The sequence below is a fragment of the Rhinopithecus bieti genome, unplaced genomic scaffold, assembly GCF_001698545.2.
Source record: "Rhinopithecus bieti isolate Rb0 unplaced genomic scaffold, ASM169854v2 scaffold_3874, whole genome shotgun sequence".
In the NCBI taxonomy this organism is placed as follows: domain Eukaryota; kingdom Metazoa; phylum Chordata; class Mammalia; order Primates; family Cercopithecidae; genus Rhinopithecus; species Rhinopithecus bieti.
Window position 1 is genome coordinate 1,440,372 of NW_016804362.1, and position 16,073 is coordinate 1,456,444.

Sequence of the window (16,073 nt, forward strand, 5' to 3'; positions counted from 1 at the left end):
TGTACTCCATTGCACCAGAGATTGCACCACTGTACTCCAGTCTGGGCAACAGAGTAAGACTCCATCTCAGAAATAAAATAAAAATCTAGGAAGAAAGAAGGATGTACACCAAAATACTATTGTTATCTGAGATAATTACAGATGTATTTAATGCTGTTAAAAAAACACATACAAAATAATTTTAAGTACTTTTTTATAAAGTCTATAATCAAATTTGTTTTTTCTATGAATCAAAAACATGCTCAAAGTAACAAAATAATCTCTGGGAATTACCCCTTTCCCCTCCACCCCTCATCATTATTTTAAATCGTATTTCTTCTCTTAATAAATGACTTTATTAACAATGAACTGAAAGAGTAAAATGGAATTTTAGTATAAATAAAAGTAACAGTGGATACTCAAGGGAATTTTTTGATACCTTTGAGGCGGGATACTTCCCTTGACCTCTTCACAGGACTTGTGAAGGGGTGGCTCGTTTACTCAGCCCGAAGCTCTGAACCCCTCAAGAAGGGGGAGCACACAGGTGAGCAGGTGTAGCAGCCGGAGCGAACAAATGCTGGAACCATCCGGTCACTTCTTTCTGGTAGGATCAAGCTTCGAGCAGTCCCCATGGCAGCGTCCAAGCGTGTTACAATGTTTAGCTTTGCCATCCGGGAGCGTGTGTCTGTGACCCCCAGAGCCCGAGAGGGCATGTGTTACAATCAGTGCTCTTTTAGTGTTTGCTGTCCGCAGATGGCTAAGTGTTCAGTACCTCAGTGGAGGGTGAGGGTCACAGCCCTTTTTTTTTTTTTTTTTTTGAGACGGAGTCTCGCTCTGTCGCCCAAGCTGGAGTGCAGTGGCGCGATCTCGGCTCACTGCAAGCTCCGCCTCCCGGGTTTACGCCATTGTCCTGCCTCAGCCTCCCGAGTAGCTGGGACTACAAGCGCCCGCCATCTCGCCCGGCTAGTTTTTTTTTTTTTTTTTTTGTATTTTTAGTAGAGACGGGGTTTCACCGTGTAGGCCAGGATGGTCTCGATCTCCTGACCTCGTGATCCACCTGTCTCGGCCTCCCAAAGTGCTGGGATTACAGGCTTGAGCCACCGCGCCTGGCCGGGTCACAGCCTTTTATACTCTTCCATCTTGGTACTCAAGTTCTTGTCCAGCATCCAGGAAGAATCAGGTCATACGAACCAGTTGAAGGGTGGTGTATGCGGATTGTTTTACTGAGCGATGGAAGTGGCTCTCAGTGGGAAGGGGAGCTGGAGAGGGATGGAGTGAGCAGATTAATCTTCCCCTGGAGTTTGGCCATTGCTGGCCAAACTCTTCTCTGAAGTCCTGCCATCAAGCCATCCCTCTGAAGTCAAGCTGCTTTTCTCCAACTGCTTCTTCTCTTCTCTCCTTGTCTGCTGCTCCGCTCTGCTCTCCTGCCAGTGGAGCTTGTGGGTTTTATGGGTACAGGGTGGGGATGGGGCGGGCCGGGGTCCCGGTTTTGGAAAAGGCAATATTTGGGTGGGAAAACGGGGATGTGAAGTTCTCATTTAGGGCTGCAGGTCCAGGCTTGAGGGTGGAGCCCTCACGAGGGACCACTCCCTTTTCCACCTAGTATTTCTCTGCTTCTTGTTTGTATCACCTTCGCTTTCAGATTCTTATAGAAATTAATGTAAGTATCACGTGCCTTCTTGCCCATGTAGCGAATCTGGTATGAGACTGGAGTTTTGGCAGATTTTTCAAATTCTTCTGATCTTGCTTAGCAGTTTACATTTGGAATAATACATGGCAGACACCTTATTGCATGACAAAATTCTCAACACATTGTCATAGAATTCTAGAATAAAGAACTTTAAGGAACCTTTTTACCTCATTGCCCAGACTTGAAGCTAAAAAATACATATACTATTCATATGAGTGAGTATATTCTTATCCAACTCTTGAATGTTTCCTTTCCTTTATGTACCCATCCATTATGGCTAGGATCCTTTTCTACTCCCTTATTGATCCTTCAAAAACCAGCTCAATAACACTTCCTCTGAGAAGCTTTTTCAGAGTGTAAGAATTTTCTCTTTCCATTAAAATTATTTGAATATATTTTAATGGCTGGGCAATCCAGCTTAGAGATCACCATACTTTCATTTGTTATTTGAGGGCATTTAGTTTTTTGTTCTATATGTGTTATAATAAATAGCATAGTGATGACTGCTTTATGGAAAAGTCTTGGACTACCTTGTGGAATTATTGCATCAAAGGCTGTTGTTAAGCATTACTTAATTGCTTTTTGGGAAGATTTCAACAGTTTCTAATAACTCAGTGTATGAGTGTACTGGTCTCACTGCAGCTGCAGCAGCACTGAATATTATTGCTTCCTTAATCTTTACCATTTAGATTAAAATGGTATCCTGTTTTAATTTATAAGAAATGAATCTTGAAGTAGGACATAGAAAACTACACAGTCTATGTAGTCTTCCAAAGGAAAAGCATTTTGGAATAATAATAGTAGTAGTTTACTCTGTGCTAGGTACTGTTTTAAACACTTTCATACATTAACTTACTTAATTCTCACAACAACCATATGAGGTAGGTACATTATTCATTTTTGTACCGATAACAAAACTGAGCTCAAAAAGGTTAAGTAAGAAAGCATGGGTCATAGACACTCAGATTAACTAATGATAGAAGGAAATACTGAGCAGTTAGGGAATTATTATTTGTGTTGTAATAGCAAAGGTATAGCTTGTTCAACCAGCACTGAGATTTTCCAAAAGAAGAAAAAAAATCCAGTAGATAATTGTGCTAATGGGACAGGAGAATTGAGAGAATTGAACTATTGCCATTCAACAGCCCCTCTAATTGCCCTCTGACTGAAGTTTTTGTTTTCTCTAAAGCAATTGGCAGCAGATTTAAAAACTTTCACATTCACGGTTAGTGAATTTAATTACACTTCTTCTAAGGACAAAGGCCAAAAGAAAACCAGTAAGTGGGCCGGGCATAGTGGCTCACGCCTGTAATCCCAACACTTTAGGAGGCTGAGGCGGGCAGATCATCTGAGGTCAGGAGTTCAAGACCAACCTGGCTAGTTTCACCATGTTGGTGAAACTCCGTTTCTACTAAAATACAAAAAAGTAGCCAGGCATGGTGGCGTGTGCCTGTAATCCCAGCTACTCAGGAGGCTGAGGCAGGAGAATTGCTTGAACCCAGGAGGCAGAGGTTGCAATGAGCCAAGATCATGCCATTGCACTCCGGCTTGGGCAACAGGAGTGAAACTCTGCCCCCTCCCCCAAAAAAAAGAAAAAAAAAAAAAAGAAAACCAGTAAGTGTCAAAATAATTATATCTTGGGTGAGTACAATGTTAAAAGGAATAGTATTTAGTTAAAAATATTTAACATACATAGTTGTTGATGTGAAATATACTCATAATGTATTAAGCAAAAAATAATTCAAAAACCGGAATTGATGGTATGGTCCCATTTGGTTTAAAAAATATATTCCTAGAGGCTGGGCACAGTGACTCACACCTGTAATCCCAGCATTTTGGGAGGCCAAGGCGGTTGGATCACTTGAAGTCAGGAGTTCGAGACTAGTCTGACCAATATGGTAAAACCCCATCTCTATTAAAAATACAAAAAAAAATTAGCCAGGCCTGCTGGCGCACACCTGTAATCTCAGCTACTTGGGAGGCTGAGGCAGGAGAATTGCTTGAACCCGGGAGTTGGAGGTTGTGGTGAGCCAAGATCGCACTATTGCACTACAGCCTGGATGATGAGAGCAAAACTCCACCTAAGGGGAAAAAAAAAACCTATATATATATATATACACACACACACACATACACACACACACATAGATATATAGCCATAGAAAAGAAGTCAGGATGTGTATATACCTCCAAGGAGTTGAGATTGTTGGGGCTTTAACATTTTCTTTAACTGTATGTTTTTGCATCTCCTACAATGAATATTCTTGCTTTTGTAACTAAATAATGCAGTTTTTTTGGGGGGGAGACAGAGTCTCACTGTGTCACCCAGGCTGGAGTACAGTGGCACAACCTCAGCTCGCTGCAACTTTCGCCTCCCAGGTTCAAGCGATTCCCATGCCTCAGCCTCCTGAGTAGCTGAGACTACAGGTGTGCGCCACCATGCCTGGCTTTTTTTTTTTTTTTTTGGTATTTTCATAGAGATGGGGTTTCACCATGTTGGCCAGGCTGGTCTCAAACTCCTAACATCAAGCAATCCACCCGCTTCAGCCTCCCGGAGTGCTGGGATTACAGGTGTGAGCCACTGCACCTGGCCTAATGCAGTAATTTTTTATGAAAAGGGAGATGGAGAAAGGAAGTGGTCACTTGATTATCACAGTACAGTGCAGAGGGGATATGATGGTTTTTTGAGTAAGTGGTTCTGGGTCATTTGATATCTGGGTGAGAAAATACATAAATATTTTGACCCCTTTCTCATACCACAAAGAAAATACATTTCAGATAGATTATAGACTATATTGTTTAACCTTGTGAAAGGTTAAACAATTAAATTTTTGGGAAAAACAGAACAACTTTGTGACTTTGAAATGGGAGGACATTTCTTATTTATTTATTTATTTAGACAAGTCTCCCTGTCACCCAGGCTGCAGCTGCAGTGTGATGATGTGATCCTAACTCACCACAGCTCTCAATTCCTGAGTTCAAGTGATCTGCTTCAGCCTTCCGAGTAGCTGAAACTACAGATGTGCACCACCACACCCAACTCATTTATTTTTATTTTGTTTAGAAACAGGATCTCACAGGCTGGGCGCAGTGGCTCACACCTGTAATCCCAGCACTTTGGGAGGCCGAGGCAGATCGCGAGGTCAGGAGATCGAGACCATCCTGGCTAACACGGTGAAACCCCATCTCTATTAAAAATACAAAAAATTAGCCAGGCATGGTGGCGGGCACCTGTAGTCCCAGCTACTCAGGAGGCTGAGGCAGGAAAATAGTATGAACCCAGGAGGCAGAGCTTGCAGTGAGCGGAGATTGCACCACTGCACTCCAGCCTGGGTGACAGAGCGAGACTCCATCTCAACAAAAAAAAAAAAAGGAAAAAGAAAGAAACAGGATCTCACTATGTTGCCCAGACTGGTCTTGAACTCCTGGCCTCAAGCGACCCTCCCTCCTCAAACTTCCAAAGTACTGGGATTATAGGTGTGAGCCACTGTGCCAAGCCCCAGTTTATTAAATAGAACACAAAAGAAGTACTAATCAGAAAGAAAGGAAGTTTGGCTATGTTAAAATTAATAATTTCTGGTCAGCAAGGCTGTATTAAGAGTGAAAAAGTTGCTTCCAGAGTAGTAGAAGATATCTGCAGCATGTATGTCCAACAAAGGATTCATATGCAGAGTATAAAACAGACACCTGCAAATTAATAAGAAAAGTCCCATCAACTCAATAGAAACATGAGCAAAACAGTCACTTCATAAAAGAGGATATCCAATGGCCAATACGCATCTGAAAAGGTGCTTAACATCTTTAGTCATCAGGGAAATGCAAATTAAAACTACACTGCATACCCCACCTACCACAATAGCTAAAGTGAAAAACAATAGAAAATACTAAATTGTTGGAGGAGATGCAGTTCAACTAGAACTCTTGTACTGCTACAGGGAATATGTTTAGTACAACCACTTTGTAAAACTGTTTAGCAGTATCTGCTAAAGTTGAACACATGCACTTTGACCCATTGATCTCATGCCGAGGGCACGTTCTCAAAAGAAATACCCATACAAGTTCTCTTCCTCAGTTTTCACAATGTCATGTTTGCTGCAGTTATTGATCATAAAACTCACAAGGCCAGTAAGACTCAAGGTATAAGGAAATATATTCCACCTCTTGATGGAAGGAGTAGCAAAGTTAGATGCAAGGGGAAAGGTGGCAGAGAGGTATTATGCATTGGGGGTTGTTATTCTTTTTTTTTTTTTTTTTTTTTTTTTTGAGACGGAGTCTCGCTCTATCTCCCGAGCTGGAGTGCAGTGGCCGGATCTCAGCTCACTGCAAGCTCCGCCTCCCGGGTTTACGCCATTCTCCTGCCTCGGCCTCCCGAGTAGCTGGGACTACAGGCTCCCGCCACCTCGCCCGGCTAGTTTTTTGTATTTTTTAGTAGAGACGGGGTTTCACGGTGTTAGCCAGGATGGTCTCGATCTCCTGACCTCGTGATCCACCCGTCTCGGCCTCCCAAAGTGCTGGGATTACAGGCTTGAGCCACCGCGCCCGGCCTAGGGGTTGTTATTCTAACACTATACCATGTTGTTGCTTTCTCAGCTTCTGAGTATCTACCCTCTTTCTGCTAGGCAGTCTCCCTTCTCTGGCAGTGATCTTGGCCAAGACTTAAGACAACTTCGTGATAGGGTTTCACCAGGTCATCCACATGCTCCATGGGAAAAATCCCTTGCTTTGACAGCCCCTGAGAGTGCTAGTCGATCTCAGTGTAGCAGCACCTTTCTGGTTCACCATCAGAGAGGCAGGCATTTTTGTGTTTTCTGGAATCCCTGGCCATGAGTCAGCCCCCAGAGTAATAGTCCATTTAATTTTCTCAGGCATGAGTCAGGCTCCAGTCATCTCTCTCTCCAACTAAAGGAAACACTCTTCAAAGGTACACTTAATGCCCCCTTACTAGGCGTGATGTTGGAAGATGGCAATCTCCCACTCCTCTCCAAGTTGGAGATTTACAGCCTGACTACCACTCCCTCTAAAGAAACTCTTCCCTACTCTTACAAAAGCTTTTTCCTCTCAGATCCCATTTTATGACCCTTACCTAGCTAAGGAGTCTACAAGTTTTGCAACACCTTGTAGACTTGTGTCTAAACCATTCTTTTTATAAGTTCTACATAGAGAGATGTATGTCTCACCCTCAGTTCAGTTTCCTGTTGTCTATTATACCACTTCTCAAGCAAAACTAGGCAATTAGAGCCAATTCTATCCTAAAACCCCATTTGTTAGCAGTGTACACATATGATGTGTGGCTAATGTGTAGCAAAACACTATACACTGGTGTATATGTATGATAATAGAGGGTATGACAAAGTTCAGTGAGACCTCTCTACCTAACTGCTTGGTGACTGAATTGTGAAGGTTCATGACAGGTGTGAGGGGTGACTGTGACTATAAATCAGGTGGAGGGAGTTGTGTGAAATGAAGCTAGAGAGGTATGATGAGATCCATTTGTAAAGGCCCTAATGCTAGTATAACCCTGGGGCAAAAAGCAAATCTGTTAGTCTTCCTGTATGGAAAAGTACTGTAATTTCTATTCCACCACATTGTTGATATTAAATGAGTTAATATATGTGAAACTCCTTTGGAGAAACCATGTATAGTAGACAGTTAGGGTCCCCCCAAAATGTCCATGTTCCAATCCTCAAAAATGGCAAATATTTGCCTTCTGTGGCTAAGAGGACCTGCAGACATGATTAAGGTTAAGAATTTTTAAACGGGGAGATTAACCTGGATTATCCAAGTGGACCCAACCTAATCATGAGTCCTTAAAAGCAGAGGACCAGTCAGCAAGATAGTGGACTAAGAAGCTACAGGCCCTCCTCCTCCCACAGAGTCACCAAATTAATAGCAGTATACTGACCAGAATACCTCTGTGGGGATGCTAGAGGTCAGTTGAGACGCTACAGCACCAAAGTTACTGTAAAACTAAGAAGGGGGCTGGGTGTAGTGGCTCAAACCTGTAACCCCAGCATGTGGGGAGGACAAGGCGGGCGGATCACCTGAAGTCAGGAGTTCGAGACCAGCCTGGCCAACATGGCCAGTATTTTTTGTACTAAAAATACAAAAAAATTAGCCAGGCATGGTGGCAGGCACCTGTAGTCCCAGCTACTTGGGAGGCTGAGGCATAAGAATTGCTTGAACCTGGGAGACAGAGGTTGCAGTGAGCCAAGATTGTGCCACTGCACCCCAGCCTGGGTGACAGAGCGAGACTCCATCTCAAAACAAAACAAAAACCAAAAAGGGGGTACCAGCAAAAGGGATAAGAAAAGAAGGACATTATATAGTGATGGAAAAGTCAATGCTTTAAGAAAATATAACAATTTTTAATATTTATGCACCAAACCTCAGAGCACTTAAATATATGAAGTAAACTTTGACAGAATTGGAGATAGAATTACATAGCCACATAACAGTAGGAGACTTCAATACCCCACTTTAAAAAAAAAATGGGGAGAACAACCGGCAGAAGATCAATAAGGAAATAAAGAAATTGAACAACACAACAGATCAATTGGACCTAAAAGATATATACAAAACACCCCACCCTAACAACAGTAGAATATACATTTCTTTCTAGGGTGCATAAAACATTCTCCAGATAAACCACATGTTAGACCACAAAACAAGTCTTAACAAATTCAAGAAAATTGACATCACAATGGATTAAACTGGAAAGCAATGGCACAAAGAATACTGAAAAATCTAAAAATACGTAGAAATTAAACAACATACTACTCTTGACCAATAGGTCAAAGAAGAAGTCACAAAGCAAATTGGAAAATATCTTGAGACAAATTAGAATGGAAACAATATTTCAAAACTTATGAGATGCAACAAAAGCAGTGCTAGGAGAATTTTATAGCTATAAATGTGTACATTGAAAAAGAAGATCTCAAACCAACAACTTAACTTTACACCTTAAGAAACTAGAAAAAGATGAACAAACTAAATCCAAAGCTAGCAGAAGGAAATAATAAAGATTAGAGCAGAGCAGAGAGAAACTAAATAGAGAACAGAAAAACAGTAGAAAAAATCAACAAAACTAAGAGTAGCTTTTTGAAAGGATCAATAAAATTGACACCCCTTAGCTAGATTAACTTAAAAAAAGAGAAGACTGAAATAACTAAATTCAGAAATGAAAGAAGAGACAGTACAATTAATGCCAAAGAGATAAAAAAAGAATAGTATAAGTGAATACTATGAACAATTGTACAGCAACAAATTGGATAATCTAGAAGGAATAGATGAATTCCTAGAAATATATGACCCACCAAAACTGAATCATGAAGAAATAGAAAATCTGAGCAGACCAATAACAAATAAGAAGACTGAATCAATTCAATAATCAAAAACCTCCCAACAAAGAAAAGTCCAGGACCAGATGACTTCACTGGAAAATTCTGCCAAACGTTTAAAGACTAATTAACATTTATTTTCCTCAAACTCTTTCAAAAAATTGAAGAGGAGGACACACTTCTAAGCTTAATCTATGAGGCTATGATTACCCTAATACCACAGTGAAAGACACTACAAGAAAAGAAAACTACACACAAATCTCCCTGATGAATAGTGATGCAAAAAATCTTCCACAAAATACTAGCAAACAGAATAGCACATAAAAAGGATTATACAGCACAACCAAATAAAATTTATTCCTGGACTGCAAGGATGGTTCAGCTGGTGAAAATCAGTCAGTGTAATACACCATATTTACAAAATGAAGAGCAAAAGCCACAAGATCATTTCAATGGATGTAGAAAACACATTTGACAAGATTCAGCACCCTTTTATAATAAAACACTCAACAAACCAGGAATAGAAGTAAACTACTTCATCATATTAAAGGCGATTTATACGAAGTCTACAGCTAACATTATACTCAATGGTGAAAGACCGAAAGTTTTTCTTCTAAAGTAAGGAGGAAGGCCAAGATACCCACGCTGGTCACTTCTATTCAACATAGTTTTAGAATTTCTAGCCAGAGCTATTAGACAAGAAAAAGAAAAGTATCCAGATTGGAAAGAAATAAGTAAAACTACCTCTGTTGGCAATTAACATGATCTTATATGTAGAAAACCACAAAGATTTCACCAAAAAACCTATTAGAATTAATAAATGAAGTCACCAAGTTGCAAGATACAAAAACAACACAAAAATTAGTTGCATTTCTGTACACTATCAATAAACAATCTGAAAAGAAATTAAGAAAATTCCATTTACAATAGCATCAAAAAGAATAAAATACTTAGGAATAAACCTAACCAAGGAGGTAAAACACTTGTGTGCTGAAAATTATAAAACATTGCTGAAAGAAATGAGAGAAGACACAAATAAGTTACAAGACATCTTGCGTTCATGGATTGGAAGACAATATTGTTAAGATGTTCATACTACCCAAAGCAATCTGCAGATTCAATACAATCCGTATCAGAATTCCAGTGGGGGCCAGGCACAGTGCCTCATGCCTGTAATCCCAGCTCTTTGGTTGGCCAAAGCGGGTGGATCACTTGAGCCCAGGAGTTTGAGACCAACATGGGCAACATGGCGAAACTCAATTCTACATAAAAATACAAAAGTTAGCTAGATGTCATGGCATGCTCTTGTAGCCCCAGCTACTCAGGAGGCTAAGCTGGGAGGATCTATTGAGCCTGGGAGGTTGAGGCTGCAGTGAGCCATGATTCCACCACTACACTCAAGCCTGGGCAACACATCGAGACCCTGTCTCAAAAAAAAAAGAAAAAAATTCTAAAGACATTTGTTATAAAATAGAAAAATTCATCCTAAAGTTCATATGGAATCTCAAGGGACCCTAAATGGCTAAAACAATTTTGAAAACAGTAACAAAATTGAACGACTCACAAATTCTTATTTCAAAAATTATTACAATGAGACAGTAATCAAACTGATGTGTTCTGTCATAAAGACAGACAAATAGACCAATGGAATAAAATAGAGAGCCAGAAATAAATTATCTTATATATGCTCAAATGATGTTTGACAAAGGTACTAATAATAGACAATGCCAAAGGATAGTTTCTTCAACAAATGATATTGGAATACTGGGTATCTGCATGTAAAAGAATGAAATTGGATCCTTACCTTACACTGTATACAAAAATTAACCCAAAGTGAGTTAAAGACATTAACATAAGATCTTGGCTGGGTGCAGTGGCTCACTCCTATAATCCCACAACTTTGGGAGGCCAAGAAGGGTGGATTGCTTGAGTCCAGGAGTTTGAGACCTGCCTGGGAAACATTGCAAAACCCTGTCTCTACAAAAAGTACAAAAAATTAGCTGGACATGATGGTGTGCCCCTGTGGTCCCAGCTCCTCAAGAGACTGAGGTGGAAGGATCTCTTGAGTCCAAGAGCAGAGGTTGCAGTGAGCCAAGATTGTGCCACTGGCTGCACTCCAGCCTGGGCAACAGAGCAAGATCCTGTCTGGGAAGAAACAAAACAAAACTCATTAACATAAGATCTAAAACTTTAAAACTCCTAGAAGAAAATGCAGGAGCAAGCTTCATGGCATTTGACTTTGCAATGATGTTTTGGATATGACAACAAAAGCACAGGCAAGAAAAGCAAAAATAGACAAATGACACTACACTAAATATATAAATTTTGTGCATCAAAGAACACAATCAAAGTGTTCTTTGGGGAAAATAATTGCAAATCATATCTCTGATAAGGAGCTAGTATTTAGAATATAAAGAACTACAACTCAACAACTGAAAAATCAAAAAATCCAATTAAAATATGGGCACAGAACTTGAATAGACATTTCTCCAAAGATGACATACAAATAAATAAGCATATGAAAAGACACTCAACATCACTAATTATTAGAGAAATGCAAATCAAAACCACAAAAAGATGTCACCCATACCCATTGGGATGACAACTCAAAAAAAAAAAAAAACACAGAAAATAGCAAGTGTGGACAATTATGTGGAGAAATGAAACTTGTGCACTGTGTTGGGATGTGAAACAGTGTGACCACTATAGAAAACAGTTTAGGGGTTCCTCAAAAAATTAAAATTAGAACTACCATATGATCTAGTGATTCCATTTCTGGATATATATCCAAAAGAATTGAAAGCAGGATCCCAAAGAGATAGCAGGGTCTCAATCCCATGCTCATGGCATTGCTATTCACTACAGTCAAGAGATGGAAGCAACCCAAATGTCCCTCCATGGATGAATGAATAAACAATATGTATTATATACATACAGTGAAATATTATTCAGCCTTAAAAAGGAAGGAAATTCTGTCACATTCTATAACATGGATGAAACTGGATTGAGGACATTATGCTTAATGAAATAAACCATTCACAAAAAGATAAATGCCATATGATTGTGCTTATATGAGGTATCTAAAGTTCACAGAAACAGAAAGTAGAATGGTGGTTACCAGGAGATAAGGGGAAAGGGAAAACAGATGTTTAATGGGTACAAAGTTTCAGATTTCAGGGGTGAAAAAGTTCTAGAGATCCGTTTCACAGCAATGTGAATATACTTAACACTATTGAACTGTACAATCAAAAATGGTTCAGATTGTAAATTTTATGTTTTTTACCACAATTCAAACAACATAGGTAAATACAAAAGAGAACTCTTCGTAACTATGGTCAAAGAAAGTGATGTAACAACAGAGGAGTCAGAGAGATGCTGGTTTTAAAGATGGAGGCAGGAGGTTATGAACCAGGGAACATGGGTGGTCTCTAGAAGCTGGAAAAGGCCAAGAAATGTGTTCTTCCTTATAGCTTCCGGAAAGGATCACAGTGCTGCTAAAACCTTGATTTTAGGACTTCTGACCTACAACACTGTAAGATAATAAATTTGTGTTGTTTTCAGCCACTAAGTTTGTGATAATTTGTTACAGCAGCCACAGAAAACTAATACAGCATGTCAGCTTTGAGTGACAGGGTAATGCAGCACAGACTCTGGAGCTCAATTGCTTAGGTTCAAATGCTAACTCTGCCACTCTCTAGCTTTGTGAACCTGTTTACTTCACCTATCTGTGTCTCAGTTTCCTCATCCACAAATTGTTTTCTGGGGTGGGGGTGGGGGATGGAGTCTCACTCTGTGGCCAGGCTGGAGTGCAGTGGTGCCACCTCGGCTCACTGCAGTCTCTGCCTCACAGATTCAAGTCTTTCTACTACCTCAGCCTCCTGAGTAGCGGGGATTACAGGTGCATGCCACCACACCCAACTAATTTTTATATTTTTAGAAGAGATGGGGTTTCACCATGTTGGCCAGGATGCTCTTGATCTCGTGACCTCGCTATCCGCCCACCTTGGCCTCCCAAAGTGCTGGGATTACAGGCATGAGCCACCGCATTCGGCCTGTTTCTGTTCTTATTGTTTTTATGAGACGGAGTCTCACTCTGTCATCCAGGCTGGAGTACAATGGTGCAATCTCGGCTCACTGCAACCTCTGCCTCCCCAGTTCAAGCGATTCTCCTGCCTCAGCCTCCCAAGTAGCTGGGATTATAGGTGCCTGCCACCACGCCCAGCTAATTTTTGTATTTTTAGCAGAGACAGGGTTTCACCATGTTGGTCAGGCTGGTCTCGAACTCCTAACCTCAGGTGATCCACCCACCTCAGCCCCGCAAAGTGCTGGGATTACAGGCGTGAGACCATGTCCGGCCTATAAATTGGGGTTATTAATAGTACCTCATGACGTAGTTGGGAGGATCAAGGGAGTTAAGTCGCCTAAGGTACCTAGTACAGTTTCTAGTAGACATTAAGTAGTCAATACGTTTTACCATTACTATACTATTCAACATGACTAAAGAGCCATACAACTGCAAGTTTCTTCTTTTATATTTATTAGTGTTACTATTCTGTGAAAAAAGATGAGTCCCAATCTGATATGCATAAAGTGTTTGTGTAATTCACTTTGCAAAAAATAATTTTTTTACACCAAGCTATATTAACCAAACCTCATTCTTAAACTTTTGGGGTCATTTTTCTCCTGATGAGATAAGGCATACTAATAGGCACAAGGCCCACTATGCTTCTTTAGCCTTTTCAATAGTTATTCTCCTAAAATGCCTCGTGTATTCAGGCCATCCTGACTATTACTGGTTCCAGGATATACTCTGTGCTTTCTAATTTCACCACATTGTTCTGCACATTCTTTTTAGAGGGCTGTTGGTTCTGTACTGGTAGAAAGTTCACTGGCATCTGTGAGAATGTATATGTACTTCTGCATTTAGAATTAGATCCTGGAGTGATTCAGGAATGGTAAACTAACCTGTGCGCCAATTTACAAATTCCTTTCCTCTCGTTTAATTTTCACCTCCACCCTGACCTCCAAATGCTCCTAGAGCCCTTAAGGGAAGAAATAGGAGGTATTACAAAAAAAGTAGGAGGTCCTCTCTAGATGTCTAGATCACTGTGTTGCCTACTCAGCTTCACTCTGGTAGAAAGGGGGAAAAGTCAACTGACTTGAGAGGACACATGGTCTCTGAGCCATCTTTGTGCCATGATTGCTGTCCCATTTTCCCTAAGAGCTGGATGGATTTCACCAGTTTTTACATGAGTAATATGACATTTTGGAGGGTTGGGCTGTTGGAGGGTTTTTTCACTACCCACCCATCAGAAGTGGGTTGAGAAGCCACTTTTGGCTTCTCAATTGTAATTAAGATTGTTAAGGTGACTTTACCCTGTTGGTGTGTAACTAATAATACAGCCTCCACGAGATGTAAATGCTCTTTTAATTAGCATGGTAAAACAAAAGGGAAGATACACTCTTACACAAAGGAATAAGAAGCTTATTACACAAAACAGTTCAGGTTTTGTTTTGGGGTTTTTTTTACTTTTCATTTGGAATGTTTAAACATATACAGATTAATATAATATACATTGATAAATTCCATGACCTAACTTCAACCCTTATGGACATGCTGCCATTCTTGTTTATCTAGACCACCACTCATTCCCAGTCCCCGCTAGATTTTTTTTATGGTCCTATCCTTTTGAGGTGAATGTTTCTACATTGAAATACACACATATTTTTAACTGTACAACTTTGACAAATGATATGCCTATGTGAAGCACTCCCTTGTCAAGATATAGAACATTTCCATCATCCCAGAAATTCCCTTGTGTTATTTTCTGTCAATCCCTCCTCTTTTCAGATGCAAGACCATAGTTTTGCCTATTCTAGAACAACATACAAATGGAATTATGTAGGATATACTCTGTTGTGTCTGGCTTTTATCACTATAATATCAGAGCTTTCTGTGCATGGTGGCATGTATAAGTAATTCATGGCTTCCCATTGCTGAAATGTATTCTATTGTATGATGTCATCAACAACCTCCAGGATGGCACCTTTTTAGTCCCCTCCCAAAATGAATAGGTGACTAAATATTGATCTGTGTTACCAATAGGACATAGATGAAATGACGATGTGTGACTTCTGAGGCTAGGCCATAAAAGACATTGCTGCTTCCACCTGCTTTCCCTGGGATCACTCATTTTGGGGAAGGCCAGTCACCATGTCATGAGGATGCTAAAGCAATCAGCAGAGAGGCCCATATGGGGAGAAACTGAGGTCTCTTGCCAACAACCAGCACTGTGTAAAATAGATCTGCAGTCATTGTCAAGCTTCCAGCCTGGCCAAATGTTAACTGCAACCTCATGAGGGACTTCAAGCCAGAACCACCCAACAAAGCTGCTCCTGAATTCATGACCTACAGAAACTATATTCATGGGAGATACGGGTCTGCAGTTTTTCTTGTAATTTGGCATTAGGGAAATGCTGATCTTATGAATAGTGAGTTAGAAAGTGTTCCCTCTGCTTCTATTTTCTATAACAGTTTGTAAAGAACTGGTATCTTTTGTTCTTTAAATCCTTGGTAGACTTCACCAATGAAAACATCTAGGCCTGGTAATTTCTGTTTGGAAGGTTAATTATTGATTCAATTTTTAAAATAGAAAGACCTGTTCAGATTATCTCTTTTTCTTTGTGTGAGTTTTAGTAGATTGTGTCTATGCAATAATGGGCAGTGGCCAGGTCAAAGGTGGAACAGGACACAACCAGCAGAAAAGCCCTGAGGCAGGAAAGAGCTTGGCATGTTAAAGTAAGGGAAAAGTGGCCCTTTTGTCTGGAACCTAGTGAGCCATAGTGGGAGTGAGACAGGAGGTGGGAGCATCAGGCACAAAGAGACTAGACCAGTGAGCTTTGCCTTGACAGAATTTAGGACTCTATCTTAGGGCAATGGAAAATCACTGACAGCTTTTACGAATCTCCTTGAATCTGAGATGTAGCCACATTCTGAAGTCCTCATTCTCTTTAAGATCTGCATTCTGCAAAGCCAAAAAATCTGTCTGGGGAAATTCAGCAATGAC